The following is a 3969-nucleotide window of genomic DNA, read 5'->3' as shown; positions in this document are numbered from 1 at the left end:
ATCAACAAGCTGCTCCACTGGAGAAAGATGGGAAATTTCTTCCTGTATGATTTATTGCCTCTGGAAACCTGCTGGAGGGTCACCTATGAGTTGGTCTGACTCAACAGCACACAACAATAGCATACGTGTATATATGCATGTAAAAACTATAATGTATATGTTGTTGTTAAGTGCTATAGAGTATGATTCATAGCGATCCAATGAACCCTGCCCTAAACTGCATCATTCTTATCTTTTCAGACACATCTGAGCCCATTACTATAGATGGTGTACTAATTTATCTTGTTGAGGGTCACCCTCTCCTTTGCTGAACCTACAGCTTTCCAAGCATATTGTTCCTTTTTAAGGAATAGAGTCTCCTAACAGCATGTACAAAGTATGTGAGATGAAGCTTTGCTTTCCTTGCCTCCAAGAAGCACTCTTGTTGCACCTTCTCCAAGACATATCTATCTGTTTACTTTTTCACCCCTTCATGGGGTATTCAGCACTCTTCTCCAACACCAAATGCATCAGTTCTTGCTATCTTTTTCATTGTCTAATTTTCAGATGCATAGCTGGTGACTGGATAAAGTGTGGCTTGAATCAGAAACACTTTAGTCTTTAAACTGACATAATTTATCTTCAGGATCTCTTAGACACACACACACACACACACACCCCAGATAGCCGACTTTCCTCATACAATCTATCTTTTTTTTTTCTCCCCCTTAAATAGTTGTTTATTGGCAGTGGGTTGGAAAAGGTGATGGAGTTAGCAAACAGAGACGCCACCACACACCAATATCACAAGGGCAGCAAGAGTGATGGGAAGGAGCAGCCTGAAGCCCCAGATGAGGCCCTTCTTCTCAAGTGTTAAGTCTAAGAGGGCGCTGGGGTCTGGAGTGTCGAGGGGGGTGGCCTTAGAACACCTCCACTTATAGGCATGGTTAGAGACAAAGAGGGACTCGCTGACTGCGGCCCCGGCCTGACCGCTTGGGGTGTACTTTCCTTGGCAGGCGAGGCTGTTGGCCAAGGCTCGCTTGATATACTCCTCCTGGGCTGCCTTCAGATTCTCCTTCTTCCCACCCCAGGCCTTCAATGCAGAGGCCTGCAGAGCTCGGCCATAGGAGAAGGTCAGGGCCCATGGCTTCAGCAGGGGGCACTTGTTGATGGCATTGAGGTTGATGGATGCCTCCTCCTCACTCTGGCCTCCAGACAGGAAGGTGATCCCAGTAACAGCGGGTGGCACTGTGCGGCGCAGTGCTGTAACAGTTGCCATGGCAATCTACTCATGAGAAAACTTCTGTGTGCAGGCATGGCCGGGGGTTACCATGTTAGACTTCAGCAAAGTGCCTTCCAAATAGATGTGGTGGTCACTCAGAGCCTTGTAGACAGCAGCCAGCACCTTCTCAGTTACATACTGACGGCGCTTCAGGTCATGGTCACCATCAGGGAGGATCTCAGGCTCCACAATGGGCACAATCCCATTCTGCTGGCAGATGCTGGCATAACGGGCCAGCACGTTGGCATTTTCCATGATGGCAAGAGCTGAGGGGGTGTGCTCTCCAATCTTCAGCACACAGCGCCACTTGGCAAAGTCAGCTCCGTCCTTCTTGTACTGGGCACAGCGCTCAGACAGCCCATCCAGCCCTTGGGTGGTGGTCTCGCCGTTAGTCCCTGCCAGGGGTACCACGCCCTTGTCTACCTTGATGCCCACAACACCACCCTTAGATTTGATGACATGGGGGAAGGGACGCCCATCATTCGCCTTCTGGTAGGGGGTCTCATGGAAGAGGATGACACCCCCGATGCAGGGGTTCACGCGGTCATCGGCGGTCAGCAGGAGCTGGCGGTAGAAGCGGCGGTTCTCCTCTGTGTTCTCGGTTCCAATGGACTGCAGGCGCTTGGCAGTGCTTCCAGTGGACTCATCTGCGGCCAGGATGCCCTTGCCCGGAGCAACGATGCAATGGGCGATGTCAGAGAGCTCCTTCTTCTGCTCCGGGGTCAGTGCAGGGTATGGGTAGGGCATGGTGTTCTCGGTGGTGATTTCCTGGGCGCTCACGGAAAGGCGGCGGGCGGTGGTGGGCTGTGGGGAAGGAACGCGCCAGTCGTCCCAGCTCCCGGTTCTACGATCTATCTTTTGATCTCCTGACTGTTGGTACCAAGACTGTGGATTGTGCACCCAAGCAAGATGAAATCATTGACAAATTCAATCTTTTCTCCATCTATCATGATGCTGCCTATTAGTGCAGTGATGAGGATTTTTGTTTTCATGATATTGAGGTGTAATCCATATTGAAGACAGGAGTCCTTGATCCTCTGAAATCAGTTCCTCAGGTTCCCTTTGCTTTCAGTACGCAAGGTTGTGTCATCTGTATTACGTAAGTTGTTGATCAGTCTTCCTCCAATCCAGATGTCACATTCTTCTCCATTAAGTACAGTTTCTCTAATTATTCGCTCAGCATATGGATTGAATAGGTATGAAAGAAGATACAAACTTGATGTACACCTTTCCCAATATTAAACCATGCTGTGTTCCTCTGCTTTTTTTGGACAACAGCTTCAAGGTTTAGGCCTAGGTTTCATGTGAACATAATTAAAGTTCTGCAATCCCCATTCTTCTCAATATTAACCTTAGTTTGACATGATCCAAATAGTCAAATGCCTTTGCATATTCAATAAATACAAATAGATATTCTTGTATTCTTGCTTTCTGCCAAGATCCATTTGACATCAACAGCAATATTCCTGATGCTAAACCCTCATATAAACTCATTCTGAACTTCTGGCACTTCTTTGTCAATGTACTGTTCTAGCTATTTTTGTATGATCTTCAGGAATATGATATTAATAATACTTTCTAATATTTTCTACATTCTACTAGATCACCTTTATTGGGAATAGGAACAAATATGGCTATATTCCAGTCAGTTAGCCAGGTAATTGTTCTCTAAGATTCCTAGTACAGTCTGGGGAGCACATCCAGGGCTGCCTCTGTTAGTTGAAACGTATCAATTGGTATCCCATCAATTCCTTGGCCCTTATTTTTTGACAATATCTTCAATGTAACTTGAACTTCTTTTCTTACTACCTTTGGCTGTTTATAATATGTTGTTTGTATGTACCATAGAGTTGCCTGCTGCTCATAGAGACCCTATATCTATGCTCTGAAGTCTTCCCTGTCCTGAGCCAGTCTCACTGATTTGGACACACCTACCCCCCATTGCCCCAGTTACTGTATCAATCCATCTCATCTGGAATCTGGAATTTTTCAGTATTGACCAATTCTTTTTTTAATTGTACAATAACTCCACATATTGTCTCTATCTTCTTTTGACGTTTCTTGAATAACTCACTATTTTTTTCTAGAACGTACCTCAGCATGCAACTTGAGGCTTGAATTTGTTTTTCTGTCTTTTAAGTTTGAGTAATGTTGAACTAGTTATCCCCTTTTTATTTTCCAACCCAGCTCTTTTTATGTTCAAGTATAATATTTTGCTTTGTCTCCTAGCTGTTCTCAGGAATCTTCTGCTCATCTCTTTTACCTAAGTAAACAAAGTACCCTTTGTTTTGATGCTTTGATACTTTAGTGCAATCATCAGAATTCTTCTGACATCCATTTTGATTTTTCTATCTGTCTTTGTCTTTATTTTTTTAAATTTTTATTTATTTCTTTTATTGGGATGCCAATATGCACAATAAAACATTTGTCAATTCAACAATATCTAAATTGGTTATACAGTAGTATTGACTACATTCTTCAAGTTGCAATAATAATCATTGTTTTCCTTTTCCAAATTATTTCTATACTTTTCATAAAGGAACCACTTTTCTTTAAATTATTATTAAATTTTATTAGTTTTAATGAACATTTACAGAGATTTTGGGTTCTCATTCATTCATTGTTGCACTGTTTTCTCTACCCTCCTCCCCAGTTCATTCTTCTTCCCCTCCCTGAAAGTCTGTTTTTAATTGTCCAATTGCCACAGT

General features: G+C 43.7%; 1 pseudogene; it reads right to left on the bottom strand.

Annotated features, from left to right (window-relative positions):
* Positions 1-751: 751 nt before the first annotated feature.
* Positions 752-3969, bottom strand: part of LOC102865768 — a 17638-nt pseudogene continuing 14420 nt past the window's right edge.

This window comes from Elephantulus edwardii, unplaced genomic scaffold (genome assembly GCF_000299155.1).
Source record: "Elephantulus edwardii isolate Elephantulus edwardi_28Jun2011 unplaced genomic scaffold, EleEdw1.0 scaffold00287, whole genome shotgun sequence".
Classification (NCBI taxonomy): domain Eukaryota; kingdom Metazoa; phylum Chordata; class Mammalia; order Macroscelidea; family Macroscelididae; genus Elephantulus; species Elephantulus edwardii.
This window is presented reverse-complemented; position numbering and strand designations above follow the sequence as displayed.